An 8,445-nucleotide genomic window follows, 5' to 3' on the forward strand; every position below is an offset into this window, starting at 1 on the left:
CATGTCGGAAGTAGCTTGGGGTACGCCGGTGTATACAAATAAAAGTATGCAGTGCATCCAAATTTTTTGGTGGGTACTTGCGCAGACTGTGTTGGTAACGTTACGCGATGCGCTGCTCAGGAGGCAGTCATCGGCATGGGCGGCAAGGAGGCGCGAGGAAATGCTAGCATGCCTTCTTGCCCCATTTCATACACTACTGTGCAGAGGCGTAGGATGCACCGATCCATGGAGTGCCGGCTTTAGCGGAACTCTTGCGATAAATCCTTCCCTCCAAATGCGTGAAAAGGTTGCAGTGAACACGGGGTAGGCTCTACGTCGAGAGAAATAGCGCAAGGAACTGGCGTTGCTCTTTCGAGTTAAAAATGCGCACCCGCGTAAGAACGCTCGGCTGTTCCGACTTTCTCTTATAGGTACCTACAGTAACTGACTTTTTTCTCTCACCAAACGTGAACTGACGAGGGATATGAAAGATACAGAATTATCATGGCGGAGATGTATAGCGCAGTAGTTGCATAGCGGAGGGAACCAAGTGGGGTCACCACACGCACGCAGCCGGAGCCCGCTAATCAGGTGTACATATCCGCTCTATTAAGCTAACTTTATCTTATAACGCATCACTCACTTCGGAGCCTATTTATAGCAATACCACAACAACGAAAGACGATGCCCACAGAGTGTTAAGTAGAGATTGGACGTTGGTTGCTCTGCACTGCTTTTTTGTGTGCTAGGACTTAAGTGCCTAATTACGGAAAAAAAAGTCTTTCTCGTTCTGGTCCTCCGCTCACAGGTGTTAGCCGCCTACCACGGTGGGTAGCTTGAATGACATCCCACAATCACCTGACCTAGGTGGCAGGTGGGCTACTTGCTTTCCCGCTCACACCATCGCCAAAGAGTACAACGCCGACGAGACCGGATATGCTGCAGAACTCGAGCCGTGACTGATATGCACGCATAGAACAATTGCAATGAACATTGTGTCATGTATCTACCATACTTCATCCATGTCATGCAAACAAACACAACACACAGAATAATAGAGGAGCAATTACTCATTAGCATCCACCTAAGCGAATCCATACGGTTGCAAAGGAAAGCTTTAGAGCTTTCACAGAAACTTCGAAAGTAAAGAAAGATTTGTCCTGGTCCTAGTTTGAACCCGGCACCACCACTTCACGGAGGCAGCCGCTTTACCAACTAAGCTAAGCGGTATGGCTATCATATGCTAGTGTAAGAGCAATTTGATCAGTAACCCGAAGCGGGAGCAGTTACACCAGAGGCACAGCTACGAAGTGTTGAATGAATTTTGTCGCGAAAGCTACAATAATATACCGGCGACGCATTTCGCCATGAGCCTCCGAATGACCTTGAAACGACCTTAACATAAGTTAGGCTGTTGTTGCTATTCTCATATGCCTAACAGTGTGTGGCCCACTTAGTGTACCGCCTTTGACCATAAACATTGACCTTCAGCTTTGACCGTGACATTTGAGCTCAATCTTCGACCTTGACATTTGGCCTTGAACTTCGGCATTTAATTTTGACCTTGCAATTTCTCTGCAGAGGCAGTAAGAAAGCCACGTAGTAATCACGTTGTGTCACTTGATTCAATTCACAGTTGTGACCTTAGGTATGGGATATATGTTACCAGAGCTGTGTGCTTGACTTGGTCTCTATGGAAGAAGGAGAGCGCGCTGAGGAGCGGACCTATAGTGAACTATACTGAAGTTTCTGACCATCCGGCAGACATCGCTTGCTTATGTAGCTTTCGCTACATGCAACTAGGTTCGGCAGAGTTGAACCGCGGCTTAACTTTTTTGTCTCGTATTATTTATTCAATACGCCGATCTATTACCCTGATCCTTCGGCTTTTGATTATCTTTCATGAATGCGATAATTATTCATTGTATTGGTGCATTGTGTTTAATTATACATACGGTATTGACAGCATAACAACGAAGCTCCCGAAAAGTAAACCTACCTGATCGTCATTGATTCTTAATGAAATCCTAGTGCAGTCATTAGAGTCTTCCATACTTCATGTGTGTAAGTTGGAAAGCGGATTTCTTTACACTAATTAAATGGTACTGTTACGGCACTTAAATATTGGTCCATTTTATTAAACAGCGCACACTGCAAACTTCTTCTGCTCATAATACACTTTCACATTGTTACTTTTTTCAATCCCAGCCACTTCTTTAATTCCTGTCAACATCACTTCAGAAGCTTTTTTTCGTAGGAACCACAACTGTTATCGTCCATAAATTATTTATTTTTCTTGTTGGATGCTAACTTTGGTGTCGCATGCTTTTATGAAAATTTTGCTAAGGCGTTTGATACTGTTTCTTGTTACTAGCTACAATTTAAATTCTGTGCTACTAATAATGACGATCAGGTATTAGGCCTTATTAAATGCTTTCTTTCCAGCCGCAGCCAATATCAATAATTTAACGATTATAAGTCGCCTTGTTTTTCCTTTATGGTTTTCCTTGGGAAACCTTGGATTTCCGGGTTGATCTCAGCGCCATAAATATTTCCGTTTAAGTTTTTATAACAGGAGCTAATGTACAGAGGGCAAAACACATGCCTAGAACAACCAAACTGTGTGTTCCGGAGCTCCCAAAGCCGCTGCGACCAAGAAGGAAAAAAATGACGATGAAATTCTATGAGTTTTACTGCACATGTTTACATTGAGACCATTTTTAACCGAATCTTATCGCTAGTTATCGCGTGTTACGCCCGAAACACGCTCTGAGCGTGTTCTAGACATGCGTTTTGCCCTCTGTACTTGAACTATCCTCTTATTCCTCCTCAATTTTAAATATCTGCACGCATTGATCCCAACATAAGGTAGGGAAGGTAGGGAACGCGGCCGCCGTATGGTCGCCTTGTGTGCGTGACGCGCGCTGACACTCAGTGCGGTGCTATCGAGCGGTACTGTCAGGGCGTTCACAAGAACATTCACGGTTTCTTCCAGCTGTTTAGAATTTTTGAGTTAAAGGAACTTTTCCGGGCTAAGAGAGATACAAATGACCTGACCTGCAAAATAACATGTTGACGATTTATGAACTGTGAGAAAATTTACATTGAGCCTTGTAAACGTTGGTATTATCAGTCGCTTTTATGTTTGCGCATAAAAACCCTCATCAATTATCAGCGCACTACCGGCAGGGCTACAGTGATACAGGAAGTCAGTACATTTTTCTTCGATGCGGTGATATAAAATGGGCTCGTAATATAAGAAAACTTACATCTGTAAAATTATGTATTCGCCATAGTATCAATAAAGGAAAGAAAAAAAGGAAACTATGATAAAAATTAAAATAAATGAAATGAAATCTACCACCCGGGCTGACTCCATAGACTCAGCGCATTGATGAAGTCTAATATTTATTTTTTGTTATTTATTTATTTGTACATGCTATCTGTCCAACTGGACTAAGACACAACATCAAACTTGTGGCATACGCAGACAAGCAGGAACAAGATGCTGTCAGTAGAGTAGAATAAAAAAACAGTATTAATAAAGTACACTTATAAAATACAGGTGGAAAAATTGCAGGTAATAAGAGATTCCCTTTATATACTTGATTACTTTTATGTTTAGCAAGACGGATGGGAAATTTTTTTCGACATTGTGCTTTTACAAATTCGTTTGGTAGCCCATTCCATTCGGACGCTGTTACAGGAAAAAAGGAATATTTCAAACTGTCCTTGCAAAATCTCTCTATTTGGATATGGGTACTATGTCTATTACGGCATATGCGTGTTCTTGTTTCGTTTATGGATCGCTCTTTCCACACTTGCACTAAACTATTAATAACACGATAAAAAAGACTTGGTCTTTTTCTTTTCGGCTCTGAGAAAGGAAAGGCAAATCAGCTTTCGCATAAAGGGGCGTCACGGAATCCAACCTTCGGTATGGAGAGAAAATGAAGCGTAAGGCCCGCTTCTGTACCTGCTAAAGTTCAGATATTGGATTTTAGTGGTATGGATCCCATATTTCACATGCATACTCAGGTAAGGGTCGTACAAGCATCTTGTATGCTGTCGAAACTTTATTCTGTGGAAGCCTGTTTTAGGGTGCGTCTGAGGAAGCCTATTCTTTTGTTCCCCTTCCCGAGAATGTTATCGATATGTTTTGTCCAGCTGAAGCTTGAAGTTATTTTGACGCTGAGGTATTTTTGTTCATTTCCCCGAGAAAGGGGACTACCTTGCTAAGTATATGCATAGTGAAGCGGCTCAACCTTGTGAGCAATCGCTATGCAAACAGTCTTTTGCGGGTGAAAGGTCATTTGCCATTCTGTACCCGAGTTCTCGAATGTAATGAAGAAGTAGTTTTTTTTTTTCAATAGAAAAACTGCACCTAGGCTACTGAAGTGATAATTTTGCTTATGCAATTTGCAATCTTGAAAAATGGTGCAAAAAGAAAAGGTCGATCATTGTATATGATTCGCTTCGGGAAACACAGCCCACTGCGGCCAATAAAATACTCACGCATGTGTTTGAAAGTGGAAAACTTCTTGGTAATGAGTTCACGTAAATTTCTATTTTTTTCCCTTCCTAATCTCATAAGGTTAAATCTCATAAGCTTCTTTGATTCATAAGCATGAAGAACTAATACGCAGAGGACACTGCACATTGCTTCAATAAAATTGTGAACAATATGCTGCGAATATTTTAACTGTAACTGGCAATTCACCCGTCTCCATGTTTGCAAATAAGCTATAATGTTTGGTCTGAATGACGTACGTGGTCACAAGCTTGCGAGAAATGCCAAAAAACGTAGCCTTTTATTCAACTTCCTACCACTGAAGTCTTGTCATTTTCAAGATAACTTTTCTTACGAGCGTAATTTTGAGTTTCAGAATTCTACTGCATTCTTAGAGTCAAGGCACAAACCTGCCTCGCAAGAAATGTTAGCCGACCATTTCTGACAAACACCTTCACTCACCTGCCTTCTTGTTCTGTGACTGCCGCACACGTCTGCAGGCATGTGCTTGGTCTGTAACATATAGGTGAGCTCCGGACGCGCTATTCGGTCGAAGAGCGGACGTGAAACAGCTGTACCCGGTAGAAGGGTAGCGAACCTGAGAGCTGCAGCAAATACGGGGCCGCGTCACGGAAAAACTAAATTGTAAATTGGTAGTCGACGCCACAAGTCAAACTAGAAAACGAATAAGTTGAAGAATTGGGGCGAAACATAAGCTCCGTAGTAAGGCCACGACGCGATAGGATTAATGGGAGTAACGGCCATATAAGAGGAATTAGTCATACCGCAAGTTTACATCCATAGATTCTTAGGAGTCCTCATACCCCTCCTGGCGCAGTGGTGCAGCGGTTAAGCGATGCGCCACTGTCCTGCGACAGCGACGGCGGGGGCGCTGGGCATGCCGGGACATGTAAGATCCAGGTTACTCTGCCCGAGGAACCTTCCGCAACCAGTCATTAATTGAGCTGCCACCTGCCACGGTGCACAGTTTCCTCACACTCCGGAGGGCAGGTCGTATGACGCCTGAAGGTCACGCGGAGTTTGACGAGAGCGGTGAACTCTTTTATAGGGCACCCTTCGTGAAGTTCTCTCCTGATATTTAAGTTTCAGTTTGTACCAAAAACTGAGACAAAACCGACTATAATCAGCATACTGGAGAGATAAGAGAGAGAGAACTCCTTGAAGTGACTACACTATATGCGAGCAAGGAAACAAACGTGAGAAGAATTAGCATCGAGGCTCTTTCCAGTGTTGTGTTCTAAGCTTCAGTGCGAATACCACAAACTCGTCTAAATATTATTCTGAAAAGAGTAAATATAGTACGTCATTGTAAGAAGCGACAATGTGCTGGTTTACAGTCATCCTTGAACAAATTGGTGTCAAACTGCTCTTATTTCCACTGAGTGCAATGCGAAGCGTGGTCTGCCGTCACCCTGTGAGGACGCGTCCACTTCTAGGTCCCGCAAAGCTTCTAAATTATTTGTATAAAGAAGCTGTTAGTGCTCCGCTATTCACCTGATCATCGACCCAATCACTACATTCTTGGTGAAGTGCTTGACTACCATTTCCTGTTATCGAACAGCGACACCTATAGCTAGTGCTAGGCCTACCATCGAATGTGCCGTTCTGGTTCCCACCAAGGATCTCCATACGGACTTCGTCTACAACCTTCGGCAGCCCGACAGTCGACTTAGATGGTGGGGCAAGGTTTGGGGGGTTTTCCCCATACCGCCTTCTCCCTTGAGCGCCCGTCGACGGTCGGCGCAAGCCGATTTCTCCATTCCAAAGAACGGCAGCACGCTTCGCCTGATCTCAACGAACAGCTGTGAGAATATTGTGCCGCAAACAAACTCCGTTGGATTTTAGATTGCTTTTAAGATTAGAACCGCATGCGTGCTCTGCCGTGTTCCGCAAGAGCCCACTATTTCTTGTTTATTTTTCTTCCTCCATTCTGTTCGCTTTTTTTTTTCAGCTCACAAGCTGTGCACTTTCTTTTGCCTCTCTCTTCTCTATGTGCACGTATCTATTTCAGTAAACATCTAAACGCAGTCAAAGACTGGCTTTCGCTGCCTGCTTGGGGCAGTCGCATGTAGATAACGCTCGCTTCGACTGCAGTCATCGCGGTCATTACTTCCGAGCAAGGGAGTTCCCAAGAGATAGCAGAAGGCCCTTCTTAGAGTGCACCTGCCTTTTTATTTAGTTAATTATTCTCATACCTACAATGCCATTACGGTAGGTGGGGGTGAAAGAAAGCAGTATGAGAGCACAGATGACCATATTAATTCCGTTGCGAAATACGATGACACAGAAACAAAAATAAAAAAAGATGCATACAAGTGTTTAACATGATGCCAGCATCTTTCATCACACTGTAGCAAGGAACCTGAATAACATTAAGCTCATTAGGTTTGTCTAAAATTCACTGTTGCTTGTTGCGATCCGCTTTCCTTCTTGATGTTCTGAAGCCGAATTGGTGAAAGTCCTCATCCGATACTGCGACACCTTGCATCAGACATAGAAACATTGGACAAGCGGCTGAAGAGAGGTCAGCGCGCGTTTTGGTAAGCTTGGCTTGGCTAACCGGACTCAGTTCACCATGGCAGTTCTACTTAAATGACTACTTGCAACCGATTACATGTAATTTTTGAGTAATTATGTAATCATTTGATCAGTTTTTAAAAATGGCAAGGTTTGCGCTAATTCAGGTACTGTTTTTCTGTAATCAATTACTGGCAATTAATTACGTCTGTCCAATAAAGGCTACCAGGGCGAAGCGCCCGTGACGATGTGATTGCGTCAAGTAGTTCGGCCTCACACGACGGTACAGTGCTCTAAAACATTGGGCAGTGTGACGACCGGCGGCGCAGTGTGGGCCGCTTTTGCGATGATCGCCACGGGCTCCCGAGGGAGGGCGTTGCATGCAACTGGTACGCTACGTTGGCCACTCGGCGCGCAGCGGTGCGCTTATACCGGGGCTACATCGGAGCTGGAGCTGAGCGGTTCTGTTTGCAGCCATACTTGCGCGCGTTGCAATTGCTGCTGTATTTATTATAGGGGCCACTTATTCGTTGTGTTTCTATTGATCACTGAAATTTTTGCATGCCTTTCTGCAGATGCCGTGCAATCAAGGGAGCACGCGTGGCGTTTGTCGCTTTTCAATACTGGTTCAAAGTTTCTGCTTCACACGCGCAGCCAGAACACGCCCAGATGAGATGTTTGAAGGCATGACCTTCAACGAAGCTTACTACTTGGCAGTTACTTCTTCCCGTATGGAAATAAAGGTTTCACCGAGATGCCCAAATTTAGCTCTATTTAAGGAATTGTGGAGGAGAGCACTATGTGTGAGTAGCACAGCGCCGCCAACCTCCAGAGCCACTCCTACCCCAATTTGCAACCAAAAAATCCCTAGATTTCCCTACATACGAAAAACAGTGTTCAATTGTAAAAAAATATGTATTTATGCGTAGTTCAGTAGCAAGTTTTATCATGCAGACACCCTCTTACCAGACGTTGGTAAGCAAATTAGCCGTAAATTTGAAATGAAGGATCTGAAATGAAGAACTTCTAAATGAAGCTACAAGATCAACTATAGCGCTCTTTGGAAATTACAAACTAAACGCTCTATATCGTGTATGTTTTTTTTTCAGTGTAGGCAAGATATTAATCAACATGCATCGGCATGTGGAATTAACTGAATTTTTTTCCCTCATGTTGCGTCGGTTTAGACTACAGCCGGCGGATACCACGTACAAAATGCCTGGAGGTTGCTTGAGATGTGTACGGAAACTGCGATACAAAAGCTGCTTGTTTATTTTGTTTTAATTGAAAAGATTTATTTGAGCAGAGCAGAGCTGCGACTGCCCTAGAGGGTGGCTGACGTAACAGTTTGAGTCAATTAAAACAATGAAGCAGTGATTCTTGCAGCTTTTGCATGCCTCATGTGACCTCAAGTCACT

Source organism: Amblyomma mixtum, chromosome 2 (genome assembly GCF_055824585.1).
Source record: "Amblyomma mixtum isolate Tamu chromosome 2, ASM5582458v1, whole genome shotgun sequence".
In the NCBI taxonomy this organism is placed as follows: Eukaryota; Metazoa; Arthropoda; class Arachnida; order Ixodida; family Ixodidae; genus Amblyomma; species Amblyomma mixtum.